The sequence below is a fragment of the Halichoerus grypus genome, chromosome 5, assembly GCF_964656455.1.
Source record: "Halichoerus grypus chromosome 5, mHalGry1.hap1.1, whole genome shotgun sequence".
In the NCBI taxonomy this organism is placed as follows: domain Eukaryota; kingdom Metazoa; phylum Chordata; class Mammalia; order Carnivora; family Phocidae; genus Halichoerus; species Halichoerus grypus.
In genome coordinates this window covers 116109534-116134887 of record NC_135716.1, presented here as the reverse complement: position 1 = coordinate 116134887, position 25354 = coordinate 116109534, and the positions used below count along the sequence as shown (strand labels likewise).

Below are 25354 nucleotides of genomic sequence, written 5' to 3'. Positions count from 1 at the left end.
CATCTTGGGTAATTCCTTAGGTCATTCTCATTTACAGTTGCCTAGGTTAGACAAGGCAGATTCACATCCCTTATAATGCAGTTGGGAGAACAATGCTTTTAGAATTCTGAAATTTCCAAAGAGGTATCCTGTGCTTCATAGTCCCTTACTTCTCCATCTGGGCATGTGAGAATAAACAAAATCCCTGGAAGAATAATATTTCTAGAAATATGAGGAAAAACTTAATTTCTTTCATTTTATATCCAGATGTTTTCCAGCAGGAAGGAAAATCTCCATAGAATGTAAGGTTCCCAAACAAATAAAACTTCCAAAAGAATTTTCCTTTTAGCAGATCTCATTGTATTACTTGCAAACTAGCTGGTGAATAAAAGATGCTTTGAAGTTTGCATAGTCACTTAAAAATGTTTCTTAGGGACAAGGAGACACATTCATAATCTATCAACGGGTATATTTTCTTGATCATCTCCTGTGCTTAGTTAATCTTTATACGTAGCACTTTAGCAACCAAAGCAGCAGTTAGAATTTATGAACAAGACCCTGGACCAGGTGGTGTGGAGATGCCAAAATGAATGTCTTGGTCATTGACCAAAGTGGCCTTGCAGATTAGGAAGGGTACTAAGTCTAAGGCAGAAACCTATAAATTTCATGAAGGAACAACATAGGAAATCCTGTGGGAGTTAAAGTGGGAAGGGATCACCTCTGCCTGTGGAGAGGGCAGACTCCGAGGAGGAAGGGGCATGCGGGATGGGAAGGCTTTGGGCAGGCTGAGAGTGGAGGTAGGGGATTCCAGGCAAAGGAGACAGCAGAAGCCAAGTTGAGGGGGTTACAGTGGCATGGTGCTAAGGTGAGGTGGGGTCAGGCTGGGCTGGTAGGTGGAGGGGGAGGGAAAGTGGGTGCTGAGGCAGGGGATGGAGCTCTGGCAAAATGAGCCTCCTGGGGGGTGTTGCCATCCACCTTGGTTCTTACCACATCCTAGTCCCTGGCACAGTGCCTGCCTTTCCCAGGAGGTGCTTCAGGATGTCAATAAACTCAGGAAATGAACAAGTGGAAGAACAAAGACCAGAGGAGCAATAAAGGAGGACAAAGCCTTCAGGTCTGTGGTAGCACATTCTTTTGTCTCATTCACTCTCTGGGCACTTTGTAAGTTGGTATACTTATCTCCTAATACAGTAGAATCTCCCTTTTCAGTAGTTGGTTACCTGAAAAAATCAGGTAAAAGGAGTATTATAGAAAACTATCCATTTATTTCTTAAATAGTTTTTATTTTATCTTAACATATATAAATGAACTTTCATTTACCCCAGCCTCCTTTCTCTCTTTCTTTCTCTCTTTCTCTCTCCCTCTCTCCCTTCCTTCCTTCCTTTCTTTTCTTTTTTCTTTCTTTCTTTCTTTCTTTCTTTCTTTCTTTCTTTCTTTCTTTCTTTCTTTCTTTCTTTCTTTCTTTCTTTCTTTCTTTCTTTCTTTTTTCTTTTCTTTTCTTTTTTTCTTTCTCCGTCCCTCCCTCCCTCCCTCCCTCCCTCCCTTCCTTCCTTCCTTCCTTCCTTCTAAAATAGAGCCAAGGCTTTTTCTTTGAGTAAAAGGTCCACTGATTGGATCTCCCCCCAGTAGTTTTGCATAAGCCACACCCATAACTCAATACCTATGATTTCCAGCTTGCTTTCTTTTAATGTAGGAAGCAAACTGAAAGACACCTGTGAAGCAATCTGAATTCAGGGCCATTTTGAATTTTTACTATTTTGCCCAATTACTTACAGTTGTTTTGCCCACATCTCATTAGACAGCATTTTTTTTTTTTTTTAAGCAACTGCCTTTACCAATTGTTTCCAGATTATTCTAGTTTAGTTTTCACGGAAACACCCTTTTTTGTCCCCAGAACTCATATTTCATCAGGTTACATAATATTGACCAAAATTATGTAATTGTAATAACAAGGAAATTTGGAAGAAAGAGTCTAAGCAACACACAACCGATTCTTGATAAGCACACACTTGAGATTGTAGGAATAGAAGCCTGTGGGTTCCTAGAATGTCCCATGCCATTGGGTGTCCACATGCTGAGGGCATCAGTCAGCGTGTCCTCCAGGGGGATGTGAGACACCTGCGACCTGAGCAGCTGGCTAGTCTCGAGTGAGAGAGCTTCTAGCATTCCACTAGCACCTCTTCCCACAGTGCACTGAAACCTCAGGCAAACCCCACGCGTGTCCTGCACACTCGACATAAAGCTGATCTGCCTTAGAATGCAGCTGAGGTGCCTGACCTTAGAAATGCCAAGGAGATACTGCTCTAACACTTCTACTTATCGCAGGGTCCCATGAGGTGGCCTTCACAGCAAGCGTTTGAGTGAAGCTCCAGGGTGTGTAATTGTTTTAGCATAAATCAGTCCAAAGTGGGGAGGAAAGCTCTTGGGGATTATGGAACAGTGCTTGGCATGTTGCTAATATGTATTAAATAGCTCCAAATAAAAATGGACATGGCTTTCTGCTACACTAGGCAGATTGCTTGGCTCTCTGGGAGTTGAGTACTTGGAGGAGAAAAATGAAGGCTTCCAAGACTCTGGCTGGTGTCCTAGCAAAATTCATTTTCCCTTGTCAAGGTGACTGGTTCCCTGCAGGAAGGAAGGGAAGGCAGGCCCACCTGAGCATATCAGGCCAATGCCTTAAACTCTGATGATTCTTATTCTGCACAAAGCAGGCACAGTGACCTCCTGTGGAGAGAACCTGGGTGGGGGTCAGGAGCCAGCCATCTTATTCTTCCTTGTGCTGAACTGGCCACATAACCTAAAGAAAATCCTTTGATCCCCGAGTGCCTCCATTTTTTTTTTTTTTCCTGTAAAATGAGGATAAACTGAAAGCATTTGTGAAAGTCATTCACTGTTCATAACAAGTCATGCACTATTCAGGGGCAAGGACCATGCACTCATCTGCCTCCTCATCCTCTCTTCATTGTAGAATCTGACTGATGCTGGTCTCCCCAGTGGTCCACCCACAAGAATTAATTAATGCCTCTGCCCTTGAAAGTGATTCTGCCCCTCAGGATTATCCTTGCAGCATGAAGATCATTGCCTACAAGAATATGGGGGAGTCAAGGAGTTGAAATACTGCAGTTGTTTTGATTTGTTTTTCTAAATTCTGACTGCTCTGAGGAATTTTAAGATCCTTTGCACCTACACCATCCCCCTTCTCTGAAGACCCAGCAACTCCATCTTCCCAAACCTCCAGCATCGAGCACATGTTTAGAGCTTCCATCTCAGAGCAGCATGGCCTTTCTCTGCATCCCAATCACTAGGCGGCAGAGCAGGCAAAATAGCTCAGCCAGTGACTCCAGGAGCCCTGGGCTTTGTGATCCAATCTCTGGAAACTCTGTGCTCCCCCGTTATGGAGAGGGAGCTAACAGGGGAGTCAGCTGGTAAAACGTTCCATTACCGTGGATGAAAGGCCACCACCATGAAAACAAGTGAAACCAAAGTAAAATAACGGCGAACAAAATGGAGGGTGGTTACATCTGATAAGGAACAAGGGAACCTGTAGTTCTTCCTGCTTAATAGTGGCTCAGGCCCAGAAAAAGGTTTAGAATGTGTTTCTGGAAGTTGTATAAAACAAGACTTTCTTTAGAGCCACCTTTGAGACCTGGGGTTGGGGTGAGGAGGATGAGGAAGTGAAGACCTAGGGAGGGAGCTCTGAGGACTGGCAAGGCTAGGAGGGCCCCAGGCAGCCTGGACCAGGTGACACTGCCATCTGGCTCCAGTTTCGTGGGCTTTGGAAAGTAAATCGGTGTTCTGAAGGCAAGGCAAGAAGGTTCCCAGTGCCAGGGATCTGTTACTCTGGTAAATGAGAATTTGTCTCTAGGCCACGGATTCTGGAATTTCCCATAATTAGCATTCCAGCTGAACATTCAAAAGGCCCAGGCTTTTGGTAGGCCTGTAAATTAAAGCAGGATAAACTATTTAGAGTCTAGTTATGAGGCTAATGGTCTAGGAAACCATTGCATTTGTTATCTGTGAATTGTGACTCAGTTTTTGCATCTGTAAAGTGGCAATAGATTCAGAAAATTAAAAAATGTTAATACTGGCAAGGATCTTAGAATTAATCTAGTCTAATTCCTTTATTTTAGAGAAAAAGATTCTAAAGCCAGACACATGAAGCTTGTTACTCTAATAATATTACCATTAATAGAATTTGTGTTGTGCTGAATGACCTAAGTATAGAAATTATTTAATCCTCAAAAATTCTTTCTATTATCCCTACTTCACAGATGAGTAAACTGAGACTTAAGAAGGTCGAGCATCTTGCCTAAGGTCATGCAGCAAGGAATGGGCACAACTGGGACTTGAGATCAAGTCTAGTGCATTGTGGATTCCAAGATCTTAGAGAAATAGGTCACAGCAGCACATGCAGAAAGTTTTTCTTTTTCATATCTCAAGAACCATAAAGGTGAGATGTAAGGAAGAAAAGGGTGCATTATAAAACAACCCCATGCTGCATCGTCTGACAATAATATTGACAATGATAATAATGAGAAAGAGTGCTATGTGTTAGATACTGTATTAATTTACATGCCTAGGGGTGCCTGGGTGGCTTAGTCAGTTAAGCATCTGCCTTCGGCTCGAGTCATGATCCCAGGGTCCTGGGATTGAGTCCCGCGTGGGCTCCCTGCTCAGCGGGGAGTCTGCTTCTCCCTCTATCCCTCCCCCCTGCTCATGATCTCTCTCTCTCTCTCTCTCTCAAATAAATAAATAAATAATAAAAATCTTTAATTTACATGCCTGGATTACATCAACCATTTAATCCTCACTTCAACACTATGAGAGAAGTGATCTTACTATTCCCATTTTATAGATTAGTAACCTGAGGTGCAGAGATGAGTCAAGGTCACACAGGTAATAAATGGTTAAGTCAAGATATGAACCCATGGCCCTAACCTTTCTGCTGTACATACATCTGGCATGACTGTTACTGAATATGTTTCCACACAACTGCCATATAATGACAATTTACATTTATTTATTTATGATGGCTTTGATCATTAATTACAGATTAAAATGTAATAACTAAGATGCATCTTATTGTTCTCAAGTATGTTGAAGATGAGCAGTCCTTCTAGTCTCCAGATAACACTTCTAGATTAATATCTCAATTCCTGACCATTCATCCATAAGAATCTATTTGCTTAGGGCAAAGGGACTGACCTGGCTGCAGCTCACCCTTCTTCTGCCCTTTCCTCTTCAGAACTGGGAAACCTGCCCTGCCTTTCGTCTCAGCTTTGCCCCCTTTGATTGGTGGTATTGAAGTAGTGTTGCAGATGGGACAAACATTAGGTTTTGTGAAATTGTGGCATGCATAGGTGTTGAAAAGTACAGAATGAAATTACTCAAAGTAGAAGATCTTTTCCAAATGATTTCATGTCTAAGATTTAAATTATTCACTTGAGAAATTAATCAGTTTGGATTTTAGAAGTTACTGTAGGGTGGGTTTTTTTTTTTTTTCTTTTTTTTTTGCCTCTAATGGATAATTTGAGGGACTTGGCTTTTATATTAAGAAGATAAAACATGAGTTTGCAAAGTTAACATCTGATCTTATTGCCTGGTGGGATGCCTAGGAAAAGGATTCTCTGATGAGTCTTATATCCTGAGGTGCCTGAGGGCAGGAGCTACATATATGCTATTCTCTTTGTCTATTATTTAATGCAGAACCTTGCATAACTGGATACCATACACTTGCTTGTTAAATGATTTGATAGGAGCTGATTTGAAAAGTGAAGGTCCCAACTACAGAGTTGACCCCTTTCTGGGCTAACTATCCCTCCTTACTTGGCCTTCTTCGTCTCAGCTGCCTGCCTGCATCTGGCTCTGAGCTGGATGGTCATCCCCGTAAGACACAAGATATGGGTTAATAAAGCTGATAAAGTGTGCATTTTATTGAGCCTGTTCCTTTTTCGGAATAAGGCCCACTGAATCATGCCAGTCTTCTTAGCTTTAACTCTTACATGGTAATATCTGTATCTGAGCATGAAACTAGCCCCAAGTGTGTCTATCCATGGTCCCTAAACGCATGAATGACTGCCACTCTTTTGCTTATCTACTTGTTTAATTTTTCTACTCATTTTCAACTCTTTAAAAAAGGATTACTCTTCCACTCACAATCCATGTCCCCTTCCTTTTCCTTCACTTTAGTTTTATGTTTTCTAAGGAGAGATCTAGTCTTAAAATTGTCATAGCTATGGTTTTTTGAATGCCACTGTGTATCTGGATCTATGCTTGGAACTTCATTACTAATTTGTAATAATTGTCATCACTGTACACTTACTATGTGCCAGGCACTGTGCTAAGTGCTTTACAGACATTGGTTCACTTAGTCCTTATCACAAGCTTATGAGGTGAGTATTATTATTAAATCCATTTCACAGTTGAGGAGACTGAGGATCAGTGAAGTTAATTAACTCTCCTGTGGCTACCCAGCTAGTAAGAGGCAGAACCTAGAATCAGGCAGTCCAACTCCCTACCTTATACTCGTAACCACTACAATATATAGTCTCCCCTTTAAATCTGCAGTCTTGCATATTCTTCATAACCATTCTGCAAAGTCATGTTATTACTGTACATAACTAGTAAGATCCATATTTTGATCTCACAGTTGTCTACTTCCTGAGCCCATGCCCTTTCCATTCTTCAAATTGCCTTTGAGAAAGATAGACTCTGAATTGCCCACCATCACCTGCTCAATTATTCCTTTCTCAGGCACAGAGAGATAGGCAGAATTATTTATCCCACACATGATGCCTAAGCAAATCTAGTGGTTTAGTCCATTGGTTTACCAATGACTTTAACCTCAGTATCCTTTCTTCAGATTTTATATGGTAAACCAATATGTTCAAGAGATCAAGACAAAGCTCCTGGGCTTGAGTTAGGAGTAGGGGATCTGTGCCCTTCTTGTGCCTACCTCCCATAAGTCATGGTTTCTTCAGCAACTCCATAAAATTTTGAAGGACACCAGAAAGCACAGCTGGAATATCACTGATTTCAGCCTAAGTCAAGGACACATGGCAATCATCCCTAAGTGGAAAGTTATTTATCCCATTTCTATATTTATCAAGCATAATATTATTTCAAGGCATCAATGGTTTCAAAAAGAAAAGTGTCCTAATCTCAGTCAAAGGTACGTATTATAGCCTGTGTTCATATGGTGACCATTAAAAGAATTTATTGGTGAGATCAAATCAATAAGCACTCCTCTAGTGCCTACTAGTCTTGGGAATACAACATTCAGTAATGACCTGGTAGCTTCTACTTTAAGTTATCATATAATTATTATTTTCTCAGACTGATTTAACCCCAGTTAGGGCCACTCTAGGACTATAGTAAAAAAAAAAAAATTAGCTGTCTTGGATTTTTCCTCCCATAGGAACATCAACATCCAAGCTATGGATACATCACAGACTTTGGTCACTCTATGATTTCACTAAGCAACTGGAATCAACCATAGCTCATTTTCTTCCTACAGACAACCCAGAGAACATGGACCTCAGCCGCTGGTTTCCTTTATATGAAACCAAAATTGATCATAGATAACTCATGATGAAATGTATCATGAAGCCAAATTTAAGTTTTCTGGCTGCGTCTATTATCTTAACCATTTTATTATCAGATTAATCTGAATTTTGACAGATATAATGATAGGTAAATCTGACTCTTCTGGAGTGAGGGAAGTGGGAAAGATGCCACATTCATCTTTCAGGTTATGGGTATATGGGGTGTGGCAAAGAATAGTATGTGTCCACCAAATATCATTCCTTTGTCTTTTAGGCACACACCTAGACTACATTTCCAAGCCATCTTTGCAATTAGGTGACATCATGTCACTGAGTTCTGGCCTATAGATTTTGGCAGAAGTGATGTGTACCATTTCTAGGCTGGCCCATAAAATTACCCTACACAACTCTCCATGCTCTCTTCTCCTGTATTTTCTGGCTGAGTGGAGAGGACTCTGAGGATTTAGAGGAGAATGGAATCAGAGGGTGGAAAGAGTACGGGTTTCTCAATGACTATGTAAAGCAACCCCCACTCCATCAACCTGCACTGGACTGTAACAGTGAGAATCAAAATTTCATTGTGCAAAGCCACTGAGATTTGGGGAATGCTTGTTACAGGAGTTAGCCTACTCTGACTAATACAGAGGTACAGTGAATAGAGCATAAGAATTAGAATCAGACAATTCCAGGTTCTACACAAACTTTTCCACTTACCAGGTGTGTGGCCTTGCACCAATTACTTAACCTCTCAGAGTTTCAGCTTCATTTGTGAAATGGGAATATAATAACACTTACCTTATAGGATTGTGGGAAAACTCTATGAAAACATATGTGTATAGTGTCTGTTACATAGCAGGTGTAGCAAGATTACAGATTTACTCACAAAATCCAATTGTGCAAAGAAAATGTAATTTCTTTATTTCTCCATAACTGACTGAATTTTCTTCAAGATCCTTCAGCCCTGAGGTAGCAGGAAAACAAATGTGAACTTTAAATGAGCCAATTAACAATATGTCAGTCTCCTTTTGGTTTAAAACCACCTCTTTCAGGTAAATGCTTAGGCTTTTGGAATCCTTCCCCTCAAGGTGGTAGATGGGGGAGTTTATTCTGTCGCCATGGCAAAGAGGAGTGGTCCCAGACATCTTCATGCAGGCTCTTGGGGACTCTCTGAGTCCACACTGGCCCTGCTGGATCTCGTCCCTTCCCTATATTGTCAGTGCTTGCCCAGCTGGAATCTGCTGCTGGAAACTTGAGACCTCTTTTCTCTCCATTTGGTGATGGCCTGGTGGGCCTCTCTTTTGACCCAGCTGGTACTGTGTAGCCTTCTGAGATCTGGCTGTGACCCCCACATGCTTACTGGCCTGGACTGCCCTTGGCTGCAGGGTCATTTTGCTCCACCCTGATGACCCCTCTGGTAAGCTGACTATCCAGCAAGTCAGTTACTTTCCAGTTCCTTCTCGAGTGAGTGCATCCAGGAACTTCTGAATACTTTCCATATAGGAAGGAGATTTCAGGAGACCAGCTCAGGCCTGCTTTCAGCCTAACCATGAATTTGCTATGATATGGCTGCTGTGTGCTCGGCATGGGGTAGGGGCAGTACTCTGCAAGACAGTCTTTCCTCAGAGACTCAGACAAGGACGGAAGTTTGCTTTTGGTATTTGGGACTGACAGACTCAAGGGTGACCCCTTGTGTTCCCCACTTCCTCCTCCCCTTGAGTTTGGGTGGGACCTGTGATTGCTTCTACCAAACAGAATATGGCAAAGGCATGCAGTATCAGTCCTGTGATTACATTATATTATAGAAGACTCCATCTTGCTAGTAGACTCACTCTATGGACTTCCTTGCTGACTTGATGAAGTCGCCATGTTGGTAAAGCTCATATGGCAAGAACTGTGGATGTACTCTAGGAACTGTGGGTGACCTCTAGGGTCTGTGGGGCCAGCAGATATCAGCCAATAAGAAGCAAGGGCCACGAATTTTACAACCACAAGACAATAAAAACTGCCAACAATCTGAGTTTGGAAGTGTGTTCTTTCCTGCCAAGCCTGCACATGAGAACTCAGGCTGGTTGACATCTTGATTGCTGCCTTGCAAGGCGCTAAGCAGAGTACCTGTGAGATAATACATGCATGCTATTCTAAGCTACTAAGTTTATGGAAACTCATTTTGCACCAATTATTAACTCTCAAGAACTGGCTGAGAAGAATTGTTCACAGCATTCATGTCCCATAATTTCTCTCCTACCTCTGTTCCCTTATGCTTCACACAGTCCACTGGGGGCTAGAAGGACAGATTTTAACTTTCTTCTTTAGTCAAGTGGGAGGACTCCTCCCTCTGTACCCACCTACACACACATCATTACTTCCTCCTGCCTGAAGTTCACTCTCTCTAGGTGTAGAGTGGCTGCTAGGAAACATAAGTTAGAAGAAGAGGTAAAAGGTATAAAGAGCATATTGTATTAAAAATAGTATCCTCATGACATAGATAATAATACATAGTTTCCTTCCCTTTAGTTGGTATGAACGTCATTGTTTTCCCAGGTCAGAAGTTATACTAATTTTCTCTTGAGATTTGCTCTATCTTAAACTTCACCTGGCATGAGGAAGGCCATCAAAGCCAGGTGGCCTGCATACTCAGATGTAAATATGACTTACTACAAATGCTCAGAGAGTCTGGTTTCCCGTGGGAATGCTTCTGTTGGAAAGATGATCAGGATAAGTAACTAAGGAAAGGGTTCATGGAATATAATCACAGATTACTGGAGCTGGGAGGAGAAGTATAAAGTCCAAATACTCTCATTTTATTGAAAAGGAAACTGAGGCCCAGGGAAGTAAAATGACTTGCAAAAATTGACCCTCTTATTTATTCCAAAGTTGGAACCAGAATCTGAACATTCCAACAAGGAGTCCATACGCTAGCTTTCTTAAGATATCATGTACAGACGGCAAATAAGTGTGTAGCAGAAAATTCTTTATAAAGCAAGTTTTGCCAGAGTGGATTATTTTTTAAATCCACCTTCTTGAGACCTCTTCTTTTTGCAAGAATTAAGTTTTATCCTTTTCTGCTGGTAAAAGAAAATGTTCCCAGGAAAAGTCAAAGAATATCTGCTTTTCTCTGACCCACCAAATGGTAATAACAGCTGTAGAAATATGTCCCATCACATCCCAGGGAATGAGATATGGGGCATTTACAAACTTTGGGTTCCAGTTGGGGTTGTCTGGATCTGGGCAGTCTGCTGACCTTGGCCGGAGACAGAATTTTTTTAACTGTGCTTTTATGTATAGTCTCCTCTGTCTCTATCTCTCTTTTTTTTTCCTCTTAAGAAGGGGAGCTAGTCTTTATATCATTTTTTTCTTTTTAGTCTTGAGTTTCTGACAAAGCCATGGAAATATGAATAACAGCCTTTGTGAAAATGAGTGAGAATCTTTTTTAAAAAACAATTCTTTTATCACTTTTATTCATTTTGCAGAGATTCTTTTCACTCTTAGAATTAGAAAATAGTCTAGGTCACAGAGAATGACCTTTTTAAAGCATGTTGTTATCTTATTCCTAATTCTCATAAGAGAGCTCCCTGCAGATGAGTAGCTCGAGACACTGTTAACATTGCTTCATTTTATTCTTTCCCAATCCTGACAACAGCCAGTTTATGATGTCAAGCATGGTGCCGTCTTTCCAATTTGTGTGAGACAGTGTAGTGTGGTGGATAAGAACTCTGGCTATGGAGTCAGACAGCTCTGAGTTCAGAGCTCTGTGATTTTCGGTGAGTTTGTCTTAGTTTCCTTATATGTAAACTGGGGAGAGTAATAGTGCTGAGCTCATAGGGTGTTATGAACGCCTAGCCCAGTGCTTGGTGCATAGAGAGTGCTATCACAACACACAAGACACTTCATTAGAATTACTGTGCCTGGGACACCTGGATGGCTCAGTTGGTTAAGTACCTGCCTTCGGCTCAGGTCATGATCCCAGGCTCCTGGGATCAAGTCCTACATCGGGCTCCTTGCTCAGCGGGGAGCCTGCTTCTCCCTCTCCCTCTGCCTGCTCTGCTTACAGCTCCCCCTGCTTGTGCTCTTTCTCTCTGAAAAATAAATAAATAAATAAATAAATAAATAAATAAATAAATAAATCTTAAGGAAAAGAAGAACTACTGAGCATATTGGATTATCAATATTCCTAGCTGGACTGAAAATTCCATTAAAGCAGGCACTAATGTCTGTCTTGTTCACTGTTAAAATCCCAATATCCAGCTTAGTGCCTACTACATAGTAGGTGTTCAGAATATATTTATGTGAATAAATAAATAGATAAATGATGGTCAAAAACTGGTAATAATTATTACCTTGGACTTGGGCTGCACACCAGCACATCACACAGGCCAGCTGAGTCATCTCTGCAGCATCTTGTCCCATATACACATCCAAGCTTCCCCATGGGAGATGTGGGTATTAACTGCTTCTAGGCCTCCTACCTTGGATATATTTAATTCAAGTTTAGCAATTTGGATATTATCCTTCATAATCTGACATTGATGGAAGCCTATAGAAAATCCTAGCAGTTAGGAGTTTAAAAAACAGTATCTAAAGAGCTAGAAAGGGCAAGTGTTAAAATAATCTGGTTAGAAAAGCAAAGTTTCTTATAACTTAGTTCTCCGAATTCTCAGAATTCAAAACCCAATGTGAACCCCTCATGAGTTCAATAATTTCTAAGGAAACTGAGGCTTTTAATGTTCGTGTTCCATTATAGATAATTTCCTTCTCATGGGAGGCCTCTAACAGCAGTTGAGATGGAAATAAAAATAGTCTGAGGAGAGAGAGTGGGAGAAATAAAAAAGGAACATAATATGGAAGTGAGAGAGATCCCTAGGAGATGGAGAGTTTTGTAAACAAGCTCTCTCTAGACAGTGATTGGATTCATTTTTATGTCTCTAGAGCCTAGTGCAGAGCATGGGCATGTTTGCTGATCAGCACACATTCTTGGGGGAAGGGGAACCTATAGGGTGAGATGGTGGTGGAGGGGATGGGGTTGGAGCGCAAAAAGTTAGAGCAGGGGGCACCAAAACAGAACAGAAAGAGGAAGACAAGCACTTGGAAGGATAAAGGGGGGAAAGACAAGAAGCTGGAGTGAGAGGCTCTTCTACTTTCACTTGTACTCTTTTGATTTCTTTACTTAAGAAAAGCAACAAGGGAGAAATATGAAGAGCAGAGAGTTCTAGAAGGAATTGAAGGCAGAGGTGGGAGTAAGACTAAATTACTTGTTCCTGTTTTCACTCTGATAATGTTAGGCCTCTAGTCTGATTCTCCACTGCCTCTTCCTATTTGTCTCTCCCACTAGACCATAAGCGGCTTGAGGGCAGACAATGTTTTATTCCTCTTTGTGTTCACTGGACCTAGCTGGGCACCTGGTTCATTTGATATTTAATGAATTGAATTGGCAAGAATAGTTGATGGTTATCTGTGAGCAGATGTATTCATACACAGAAACTGCACTTCTCCATTGTAATCGGGCAACCAATTCATCCTCTGCCCTCTGTCCCATTTGGAACAGGAAACTGTAAATAAAAAGGGAAAATTTGTGCACTTCCACCCATGATGTTATTGAAAATCACTAGAATAATTTAATCAGAATAGTATACAACATAAGTCAACTCTATTCTTGGGGATTGTTAAAAGGAAAGCCTATCTCCGACTGAGACAAAAAGCACTCAGAAGCGTGCATCAGTGTTTCCTTATAATCTACTAGTTCTCATCTCAGTTAAACTTATTCCATGGGTATAAGGTAACACAATTTCTTCCCGCTATAAGGTCCTGTCTATTACAGGCCGTTCAGTGTCAGAAACAGGTAAAGTCATGACCAGGGATATGGCTTGAAAATATATATATATATATATATATATATATATATATATATATATATATATATATATATAATGATTATGTGTTTATTATATAATATATAATATAATAATTATATATTTATTATGAATATAATAAATATTTATTTATTTTTTGGCTCTGAACCTCTAATGAGAAAAAGAAATATATCGAGCTCAAGAACACTGTGTTTCGTGTGTCACTGGGTCAAGGGTGGGGATACACGACAGACCTAGGAAACAGGATATACATAAACAAAAACATTCATGGTTACAGACTGAAAAACTAGTGCCTGCCACGATTAAGTCTCGGTTTTCTCATCACTCAGCAGCATGTTGGGTATCCCGCGACTGATGGGGAACAGACGTCCAGACTCTGGGCACTACGAGGTGCCCTCCAACACATCCACCTCCAGCAGCACGTGGGGCATCTGCCTCAGGAATTTCTCACCATGCTCATACCCTTCAATTGGCCCTTTGGGCACCTCGACCAGATATACCCGCGGTCTCCAGAAGCGCCGCGCACTCCATCTTGGGTATGGTATGCACTACGAAGTTGGGGTTGAACTCCACCGGGTTGACCTCTGTGGCCTGGAGATGCAGAGGGAAGCCACGGGGCCTCACCCCCCTGCACATGTGAGCTCAGCAGGTTGTGGATGAGTGGCTTCCTGTTGCCACAACACGTGCTCTCAGCAGGCCGGAACCGGAAGAAGGCAGAAACTTGCTTGGCTGGAATATGTTTAAAGTATTCAGGAGATGAGCTGAAATGGAAGGATATAGAGGGGGAAAGAAAGTAAGGACAAGAGGAAGACAGAAAGGAGGAGCATAATGATCATGCAGTGGAGAATAATAAAGCTGCATTGTTCTTATCTTTGATATGTATAATTGATCAAGCCTATATGTCTGCATACTGAGATGGGAACTTGTGGTTTAAGAGGAGTTGCAAGTTGGCCCTTGAGTGATGGAAAAAGTGTGTCATATATTTCTACGTGAGATCAGGTTCTCAGCCTTTTCTGGGTCAGAGAGTCCCTTTTAGTAATCTGATGAAAGCTAATGGGTCTTTTCCCCAGAAAAAACACACAAAACCATCCAAAATTTTGCATGTGATTTTGAGAGTACATAGACTCCTGCAGCCCATCTATGGAGTCTGTGGCAAGACACCTTCTGATAAATTCTCAGTGTTTGTTACCTCTTACCCCAGATTTAAGCTTTCAGTTGCCATTTAACCCCAGAGCAGATGAGACACGAGGGCTCTCCATCTGTGGGTAGGGGTTATCTGGTATCTCCTCTGTATTTTTGGTGCAAACAGTTGGCCTTCCCGAAATGGGATCCACTGTTAATAACTAATGTTTGGCTGAGGCAATTTGAAACAGTTTCCTCCAAAATGCTCTATGGGTGACATGAGTGAAGGAGACAAACCAAACACTAATGGTTTACATGAGTCTGTCAAGGGATATGTGGGGATTAGTAGTAAAGGAAGGGGAAGAAGAGGCCATGCATCAGTGTGAGATGCCTCAGAGCCAGCATGTGGCAATGTTACTATGTGATGTCACACATCTGTTTTCAAGCTGTGATAAGCTTTAGACTAGAACAAATAGATCTAGCAAAAGGTCAGGAATGGCAAACAATTCATCTTCCTTGGCAGTTCCAGTAGATTGTGTGGTAGTGGGTTATATCCCCCCCTCCAGTAAATCGCTCCTCCTGGTATTCTCATCGTTGTGTAACCACCTTTCCTCAAATCAAGGCCACTTCTCTGACTTGCTTTAACCAGTAAAATGTGGCAGAAGTGTGGTTGTACCAGTTTTGGCTGAAGTCTTAAGAAGATATGGCAGTGTCTGCTTTTTGCTCTTGGGAGCCCTAAGCTGTCATGTAAGAAGTCTGTTTGCCCTGCTAGAGAGACCATGTGGAGAGGCCATGTGGAGAGAGAGGAGGACCCTGAGACTCCATGAAGGAGAACCAGGGAACCCAGCCAGCAACCGAGGCTCTAGTCATATGAACCCAGGAAAGTCATTCCAGCTACCCCCAGCCCTTTGAACCATCCTAACTGAAGCATCAGACACATACGTGAAGAAGCCTCTTTGGATGTTCTTGCCCCAGCAGGAGATATGAGAAGCAGAGATAAGCTATTTCTGTTGTGCCCTGTCCAAGTTCCTGACCCACAGAATTCTGAGAAACAATAACAATGGTTGTTTGAAGCTACGAAGTTTTGGAGTAAGGTTTTTGTTTTTGTTTTTTTCAACAACTAATACACTACAAAAACAATCATTTTTACCTAGAAGTGGGGCATTGTTATTATAAAAACATAAACCTGTGGCATTGGTTTTGGGATTGGGCAGTGAGTAAACTCTAGAAGAATCTTGAGAGGAATGTTAACACAATGCTAATAACAATAAGAAAATTTTATTGGAGGCCAGAGAAAAGGTGACCTGAACTATGTAATGGCAGTAAGTGGCACTATAATAACATGGAAGATAGAAAATATATATCTAATGAACTTGTGGATTTTCCCGAGAAGATTTCCTGAGAAGAAGGCTTTCCTGAGAAGAAGTAATTGCTTTTCGTGGTGCCTGATAAGGTACAGATGGAGAGAGAAAAATTAGAGAAGGAACCATTTCATTTTCCAGCAGAATCACGAGGGGACATTCCCAGCCCAGGACCTGCTGAGCTGGAAAATAAAACAGTTTCTCATTCCCAACGTCTCCAGCCTATAAAAAAATTCTTAAAGTAAATTAAAATCTGGAAGTAGAGATTAATTCCATGACACTGCCAGTAAATCATGACCTTCGAGGTCAAAATTGGATCAAGGATGTGGTTGTAAGACCCTTTGTGAAAACCTCAGAAAGATTTAAGTTTGTGTCTTGTAGATCTTCTAAGCTGGACAATAGGGCTTTAAGAATTGTAAGGCCCTATTTCCTATACTGTCTCAGCTTAACAAAGAGTTTGCAAGAGTCTTCATGGCATTTTCCCATAGTACCTTGACTCTCAGCCCAAGGCAGAGAGGAACTTATTTTGGAGAGATTTATGAGTGTGGGTTGTTTCTAATGGATTAAATTATAATTTAAAAAAATTTTTTTTAAGATTTTATTTATTTGCGAGAGAGAGAATGAGAGACAGAGAGCATGAGAGGGAGGAGGGTCAGAGGGAGAAGCAGACTCCCTGCTGAGCAGGGAGCCTGATGTGGGACTCGATCCCGGGACTCCAGGATCAGGACCTGAGCCGAAGGCAGTTGCTTAACCAACTGAGCCACCCAGGCGCCCCTAAATTATAATTTAATATAGCAGGCCCACAAAAACTTAAAATAATTATATCAGCATGGACTAAAAGGGACAAACATACCTAAAAATCAAAAGTAGTCTCTAAGGCCCTAACCTCTAATGGTCAGGAAGCAGATTAAGAAAGCTATTCTGCAGCAAACATAATGCATTTCCAACAGCGAAGAAGGAATGACTCAGCGGGCAGAACTAAGTCATGGAAAACTACTTTAGGGGGCAGAACTGAGCCCTGTGCCAGGAACATTGGAGGATTTCAGAATTGCTATGGACCAGTGACTTCCATGTGCCTCCAACACCCCTCCGCCATTTATGAATGGGAGTGTTTGTTGTGGTTATCCTGTCCCTTTCTCACTGCTGTATTCTGGGTGTGTGGGGAGTAGAAAACTTACCTTTACTTTACTTGAACTTAAGGAACCATACCTGAGTATCTGTGCAGAGGGGACCACGCATCTGCAGCTGTACCTGATTTAGATAATGAAATTTCAGACTTTAAGCTGATGCTGTAGCCATGATAGGATGAGACTTTTGGAGATCTAAGGAGAGAGGGAATATATCCTGCACATGAGGGGAACATGAATTTCTATGATATTTCTATGGTAGCTCTCAAAATTTGGCTCCCAACAATTCCTCCCTGCCAGTATGTACAAGCTGCTCTTCACATTAAGAGGTGGAGATTACTTCTCCTTCTCATTCTCTTGAATGTGGGCTGATATTGTGACTGGCTTTCACCAGTAGAATGTGGTAGAATGTGGTGGAAATGATGTTTTATTGTTTATTTATTTTTTATGTTCAGTTAGCCAACATATAGTACATCATTAGTTTTTGATGTAGTATTCAGCGATTCATTAGTTGTGTATAACACCCAGTGCTCATCACATCACAAAGGAAGTGATGTTTTAGAATGGGCAGCTTCCACTCATGGAGCCTATCTGCCATATTTTGATAAGTCCAAATGATACAGAGATGTCAGGTAGAGAAGAACTGAGCTTCTTCAGTTGATGGCCCCATCTCAGCTCCCAGCTGAAAGCAAGCACCAACTGTCAGCCTTATGCAGAAGCCCATTTGGACATTTTATCCTTTCCAATAACAGCAGCCCAGGCATAATTACACAGGGTAGAAGAACCATCTAGCCAGGCCCAGACAACCCACAAAACTGTGGGAGATAATAAAATGGTTATTATTTTAAACCATGAGTTTTAGGGTGATTTGTTTTACAGCAATAAATAAGTGAAACAGGTTGGTAGTGGTTTCTTGGAGTACCATGTTGAGAGGATTTTTAGGCTATATCCAGGCTTGGTAGGAAATATATTGTGACTGATTGCCAGTCTCTCATAGGGGCAGGAAGGGAGACTGGAATCCTGTGTAAAGCGGGACTGGAATTACCAGATCACGACTTACGCTATCTCGGTAGTCCTCAGAAAGAGCCACTGGCAGCTTTTTGTGAGAAAGTTGTGACTTAAAAGTAATTAAAAACCTTGGCTTTTGATTAGCTCTGAGTTTTTCTGTGTTTTGAGTTTGAATTTATCAGTTTCTGAAGAACTGTAACTCAGGAGAACTGACAGTAACTCAGTGATTGGGTCAGGCCAAGTGAAACCCTAAGGGATTACCACTAGGCTTCAGCCATCTTTGTTTTCTCCCTTCTCTTCTTCACACTCCGGGTTGTGAATAGCTGTGAAGGGTCCCTGGAACTGTTAGCATTCTTGCATGTTGGTCTCTATTTTCCTGAAAATGTCTAAGCTCAAGCCCAGTATAATATAGAGGTGCTGAACATGTCCGTGAAAACTTCACTTGCTCATTCATTTTAATTTATCTATAGTTATCTTATGTGATGTGATGTGATGTGATGTGGTATTATATACAGTTTTGTCTATGCCAAACATCTTTCCAGGGACTGGGGAGAGAGAAATAAAAAAGGCATAGGTTCTAAGCAAGTCATGGCCCCTATCTTCAAGGGACTCATGTTTTAGTGTCCAGAAATCAATCTGGACATTACAGCAAGATAAAAACAATGCAGCAACAGAGGTGAACATTATAATAGTAACTAGCATTTATTGTACATTTACCATGTGCCAAGTATCTCATATAATCTTTAAAAATTTTAATTTAAATTATTTTTTATAATAGTTTTATTAAGATGTATTTCACATATCACAAAATCCACCTCTTTAAAATATATAATGCAGTGTTTTTGGTATACTTACAGAGTAGTGCAAACCACCACCACTATCTAATTCCAGAACATTTGATCACCCCAAACAGAAATACCTACTCATCAGCGGCACTTTCTATTCCCCTCATCTCCCTAGCCCCTGGTGATTACTAATCTACTTTCTGTCTCTGTGGATTTGCTTATTTGGAACTTTTCATATAATTGGAATAATTCAATATATGACCTTTTGTGTCTGGCTTATTTCATTTAGCACAGTTTTCAAGGCTCATCCATGTTGTAGCATGTATCATCTATTTCTTCTTATCACAAATAAAATTCCATTGTATGGAAATGTCATATTTTGTCTCTTCATCAGTTGATAGACATATGAGTTACTCCTATTTTTTGACTGTTATGAATAACGGTACGATGAATATTGGTGTACAAGTTTATGTGGACATATATTTTTGATATTCCTAGGTATGTACATAAGAATGTAATTGCTGGGTCATATGGCAACTCTCTGTTTAACTTTTTGAGAAACTGACAAATTTTTATTGTCCATATTTTTATGTTAGCCACTCTAGTGGGTGTAAAGTGGTATCTCATTGTGGTTTTGATTTACATTTCCCTAAAAACTAATGATGTTGAGCATCTTTTCATGTGCTTGTTGCCCATCTGTATATTTTCTTTGGAGAAATGTCTATTCAAATCTTTTGCCTATTTTTTAATTGGGTTGTTATCGTCTTTTTATTTTTGAGTTTTAAGTTTTTTATATATTCTGGATATAAATTCCTTATCATATCTATGAATTACAAATATTTTCTCCTATTCTGGGTGGCATTTTCACTTCAATAGTGTCCTTTGAAGCCTCTAATTCTTTAATTTTGATGAAGTCCACTTTATTTATTATTTCATCTCTTGTGTTTTTGATGTCACATCAAAAAACTATTTTCTAATCCAAGCTCATGAAGACTTATTCCTATGTTTTCTTCTAAGAGTTTTATAGTTTAGCTCTTATATTTAGGTCTAGGATCGATTTTGAGTTAATTTTTATATATGTTGTGAGGTAGGGGTTCAACTTAATTTTTTTGCATGTGGATGTTCAGTTGTCTCAGTCTCATTTGTTGAAAGATTATTCTTTCCTGTCGAATTGTCTTGGCATCCTTGTAGAAAATCAATTGACTACAAAAAATGTAAGGGTTTATTTCCAGACTCTCAATTCCATTGACCTATATGTCCATTTTTATGCTAGTTATTTAATCTTTATAACAGTTACATGAGGAAGGTATTACTAAGGCTCAGGGACTTTGGGGATTTTGCTGAAGATCATACAATTAATATGCAGTGAAGCTAAGACTGGAAACTTGGATCCTCTGATACCAAAGTCCAGGCTAGAAAGTTAATACTCTGCTTTCCCAGGAGGGATGGCTGTGGTATGGATTTATATAGGCAGGGAATGCCAGGATGCAAGACATTTGAATTCAGGGTTTATACAACCTGTAGGGATGTGAAACTATATAAAGCAATGTCAAAACCCAGGGGACAGTTGGAATGGAAAGAGGACAAGACATCACAATTAATTAGGGCCTTTGAAAGCTCAGAGGGAGCAACCTAACTAGCCTATGTGGTTCAGGGATGGTTTTCACAAGAAACTCACATTTAATCAGTGTCAGGAAATGTCTGTTAAAGTTTACCAGGTTGTGTGTGTGTTGGATGGATGAATTAGGAGAGAGTCTAGAGGGAATAGCATGCATGAAGACCTAATGGTACTAAAGAAAATGGCATAGTCAAGGAATGGCAAGAACCCAGATAAAACTTAGGGGGAACTTTGGGAATTAGCTGGAGAAAAGACTGGAAAAGTAAGTTGGGAATATAGGGGCCATGAATGTACTGCCAAGGAGTTTGGTTTTTCTCCTGGAAGTAACTGTGAACAAATGTGGATTTTATGTAGAGGAGTTAGGTGTTCATGTAATTGATAGCACAGAGCAGGATAGATTAGAGAAGAAGGAAACAGCAGCAGAAGATGTGGATTGGGAGCTGTTGCAGGTGAGATATTGAGGAGAATAGGGATGGAGAGAAGAGGGCAGTTACCCAGGATGCATAATCAATAGGGTTTGATGATTGATTTGTTATGGGGGAGGGAGAGGCAGAGAGAGACAGAGGGAGATGGAGTGGGACAGAAGAGAAAAAGGAAGAAAGTGAAGGAAATAAACATTTTTTAAGGTCTAATATGTGATAGCCTTGTTAATATGTTTCTATTTTCAGGTGAGAAAATATATTCAGACAAGTTTATCCAAAGTCACAAAGCTGTTAGTCAATGGTTAAAGCAGATTTCAAATTCAGTCCTGTTAGGCCCCAATGCCCCTACTCTTTCCTCCATACCATACTGTCAAAGATAAAGCTCAGATTTTGGGTACAGGTGAGAGGATGAGTACTGATACCATTTACAAGAAAAGAAAACAAGAAAGAGAAAAAAGAGCTGGTTTTAACAGGAAAAGGGTACAGAGATTCATTTGGGGGGCACATGATGTTTGAAATAGGTGTATGACACCAATGACGATGACCTTCGCATGGTTAGAAATATGGGATCAAACCTCAGGAGAGGCACAGGGGCCTAACATACCACCCCAGAGCTCTCTTCTTTCCTACTCCTGAGCTGAGATGTTGGGTGATGCCATGGGAAACAGCTGAGATTGTCCATGGAAACATATGGAGTGTGAAGAGAAGGAGGACAAAAAATGAACTGCTCACATGGATCAAAGATGAGGGATGGGAGAGTCTAGGGCATCTTCTCTGATGGCATCAGTTCATGGACACACCTGGGTTGTACCCACAGAAATTTTCCTCCCAGGCCTCAGACAGGCTTGAGTGGCAGCAGTGAGGGGCCCTTTTCTTTCTGTAGTGAACACTCAATAAATGATCACTATTATTATTACTGTGGTTACGATTCTGCATGGAGTAAAAATCAGCAACTATTTTTCAAGAGTATATTTAGTATAGTCCTCTTAAGAGGCAGGAATATGGGATAAAATGATTTCCTGTGGTCCTTCCCAGTCCCATGGCTCCATAATCCTCCACTTTAATATGTGACTAGTGAGTAAGAACTACCTTGAAATTTTGATTTCTGGTACAGAGTCTATCATTATACTGCCACATTTTCTTGGGAAATATTTGAAGCCAAAAGAGACTTCCATTTTGTTCACTTTAAAGAAAGCTTCATTCATATTCATCTAACAAACATTCGTTTAACGCTTACTCAAATAAATAATCCTGTGCTAGGTGCTATGGTGAAGCCAGGTTAAGTACAAAATCTCTGTCCTCAAGTTGTTTGTAATGTAGTTAAGAGGGGAAGATGAGCATAGCTGTAAATGGAGTGGGTAACTAACCACAGTCAGAGAAGAGGCCTGAGGCTGGCCTTGAGATTGGGCGTAGTTTGGACAGTCAGGGATGAGGCAAGTCCAGGAGAGAAAAGGAAGATCTGAGTAGAAAAGAGGAAGGACAGATAGCCCAGGTGTGTTGTAAAAGCAGGAGTCAATTAGCCTGAGGGAAGCAGGGTACTGGTGAGGTATAGCTTTGGAGTCTGAGTTACAAAAGGGAAAGCAGGGTTCTAGGTGATGAGGCGCGCAGGTGTATCCTCATGCATCTACTCAGACTGGGCTCATCCTAGTCTTCTCATAGGTGTGCCATCTTCTGTTCCATATAAAGTGGTATCTATAGGCAATTTGCTCCCATTCCAACCTTCTGAGATGCTTGGAAGAAATGAGGTTATCATGATCTCCCAGCTATGGGAGAAACCCATTCACTACCACATACATTGGTCACTATTGCAGTTCTGTACATTATCCAGAACTTTTTTTACATTCGTGGAATATCTCCCCTATACTCTCTTTCCCAAAGCCATGAAGCCAGCCCTAGATGCTGCCATGTTAGGAAGCAGAGGGAATTCGTTCTGAGGACAATTGATGATTGAAATGCTGTCTGATTTCTCCTCCCCATAGCTCCTAATCCCTCTCCTCAGTAATTTGTATGTATTCTATTTGGGATAAAACCCCCCATAGAGGGACCTGGGGCACACTCTGTTTTGTGTAGCTCCTGGATGGCCAAGGAAGGGACCTTGGGAGAGGTTTCTTAGATACGAAATAGCACATAGATGATTTATACATAAATGAGTCAGAAATATGGAGATTAAGTTTTCGCTGAGATGCACATGAATTAAGGAGAAAAAGTGTTTGAAGCAATTTAAAAAGAAATGCCATGAAACTTAAAGCATATGGAAAATAATACAAGATGTTGAAGAAATCTCAAAACGGATGGGGTTTGGCCTAACGAGTCCTTGGAGCCCTTCCCCATTTCACAAAAATCTCATCATTTGAAGAAATTAACATGACTTTAGAGACCGGCTGAAAAGGGTCAATCTCTCCAGGTTTGACTGGCTCATCCCTAGTCTAATTGTTTGGATTTTAATTTTTTTTTTTTACCTTGTTCTGCGGTTCATGTCTAAATACTCGAAGATGTTTATATTGCATACATTCAGCTTTAATTGGCCCTTAAAAGAAGGTGTTGATTAGAATCTGCTCAACATCAACAGCTAGCTCACACAACATTCTGTAATTACTGTTTATTAATTTAGTTCAAGTGGCATAGTTGAAAGCCCTGTTCAGATGGGAGAAGTAAATTGTCACTGGTATTGAATATGTAAATTATGTGCATTGTAAATTTCCATGAAGAAATGTTTAAAGTTAAATGCTGTGCACATAAACCCTTCCGGTTTTATCTAACCCAACCCTTGGAGTCGAATCAGGTCTTTACTTAGAGAGCACATGGTGGAAGAACCCTATGGGGGTGCTGGGCCATTGCCCCAGGGAGGTGCATCTTACCTTGAGTTTGTAAAATGAGATTTTGTAATCAAGTTTTGTTGTGTGTGTTCCTTTTTTCATAAAACAAGGCAACGCTAATGTGCTCTCTTTATCTTTGTTCACAAAGCTCTTCGATGGAATGTCCCAGCAGATTTTCTAAGGCTGTTTGGCAATCCAGCAAATTCCCCTGCTTCCCTGAGGAAGCTTCTAGATGCTGTTGGGTGGCATGCTGCAAACAACAGAAATTGAAGACAGCTTTTCTTCAGCAAATAGCTGAAATAAGTTACTGTGTGTGTGTGTGTGTGTGTGTGTGTGTGTGTGTCTATGTGTTTTCTTCCCCTAGAATATCAAAGAAGATGGCAGAAACAGAGGCAAATTCTCAAGTTGGGGTTGTTTCTTAGAGCCCAAACCATCTGATCTCTGGGAGCTGTATTATAGGGATAGAGTCTGGTTTAATCAATCTGGTTGGGGAAAATTTATTATATCAAAGGTTGTCTTAGATTCTTGCTGTATTTAGGTAGAAGTAAGCAAAATTTTCTTTCAGACCTCAAGAAGTAACTAAAACACTTTGCTTTTTTCTATACTAATGGTGCTTTGGGCAAGTTACTTAATCTACCTGTTCCTTGGGTTTTTACCTGTGAAATTGGGAAGATGATAGTACCTACTTCATGGAGTGGATGCAAAGATTAAATGAGATAATGCTTGCTCAGTGCTTAGAACAGGGCCTGGCCATAATGTAGGGACAATAAATGTTAACTGTTATTTGTCCCTGTAAAAGTTTACATGTTAAAACTGGATCCCCAAATGCTTTTATACATTCATTAAAATATTCCTTTTCTAGAGATTTCTGATTATTTGGGGAGAGTCTGAAATTCGTGGCTAATCAGAGAAGATACTTTAAAAAAATAGAGAAGAAAACCAAGGGTTTTGTAAGTGTGAAAATTTAGTTATAATTTTTCCCCTAAAGGTTGAAAAGAGTAGTTGAGGCAAAAAGTACATCTGGCTCTTATGTCGCCGAAGCCCACACATGCCCATTTGGGGGGCTTTCTGGCTTTGTACAAGTTTTTCAGCCCAGATGTTGGATGTTTTCAATTTTGTAGAATCTGACTATAAATGAACTGAAAAAAAATGGCCCAACTGTTACTGGGACTAATTATGATAGTTCCAAGGAGAATGTGCATGCTTTCACTTTTCCTTTATGAAATGTTCCTCAAGAAAGCCTTTTGATTGAATAAGCCTTTCAGATGATAGCTGACATTTTCAGTAATAATAATCCTACTTCAGATTCATAGAGAGGAAGTAATGGAAATGCAAAGTGCTTTACAGATGCTGCCTTGTTTATTTGCATCACCCTCCTGGGTGGCAGGTGGCAAGAATTATTCTCCCTGTTTTACAGATGCAGAAACTGAGGTACTGAGAAATAAAAGCATGAAGCATAAAAGTTCTAGAGCAGGTCAGTGATAGAACAAGGAAGTCTTATAAACTGATAGAACTAAATTCAATCTAGTTAGGAGCCATATTCTAAGGACACTCATGTTAATGAGAGCTCCTGTCAACCAGGTGAACCCGCCTTCATGGATCAGATGTGTTTCAGCTAAGTTGTCTATTCATTGCTGTAAAGCAAATCCCATTTTCCTGTTAGTGTCTTTTGAAAAGACGTGGGCCCCCAAATTACTCCCATAGT

The 25354-nt window shown here is 40.6% G+C and overlaps 1 long non-coding RNA gene and 1 pseudogene across 1 annotated transcript in view; one reads left to right on the top strand and one right to left on the bottom strand.

The window, feature by feature from the left end:
• The window catches only part of LOC118523604 (uncharacterized), a 57330-nt gene that overhangs the window by 21655 nt on the left and 10321 nt on the right, over nucleotides 1-25354 (top strand). The gene's annotated exons all lie outside the window — the stretch shown is intronic.
• Nucleotides 13619-14204, bottom strand: LOC118523615 (multifunctional methyltransferase subunit TRM112-like protein pseudogene; annotated as a pseudogene).